The following is a 328-nucleotide window of genomic DNA, read 5'->3' on the forward strand; positions in this document are numbered from 1 at the left end:
TTAAATCACCCAGTGTTTTAATATCATGAGCTTCAGGAGACACATTAAAGAGCCACTTGTGGCTCCTGAGCCTAAGTCTGACTATCATTGATTTGAGAGAACACAGCTCGAGTCTCAGGCCTTGGCTACACTTTGAAAATTCACAGCGCTGCCGCGGCAGCGCTGTGAAGCACGAGTGTAGTCGCGCTGCCAGAGCTCTCTCGCAGCGCTGCAAGTACTCCATCTCTCCGAGGGGAATAGCTTGCAACGCTGCGAGCGAGTGTGCAGCACTGCAGGGGCTGATTACACTGGCGCTTTACAGCACTGCACTCGCTGCGCTCACGGGGGG

The sequence above is a fragment of the Trachemys scripta genome, chromosome 17 (genome assembly GCF_013100865.1).
Source record: "Trachemys scripta elegans isolate TJP31775 chromosome 17, CAS_Tse_1.0, whole genome shotgun sequence".
NCBI classification, from domain to species: domain Eukaryota; kingdom Metazoa; phylum Chordata; order Testudines; family Emydidae; genus Trachemys; species Trachemys scripta.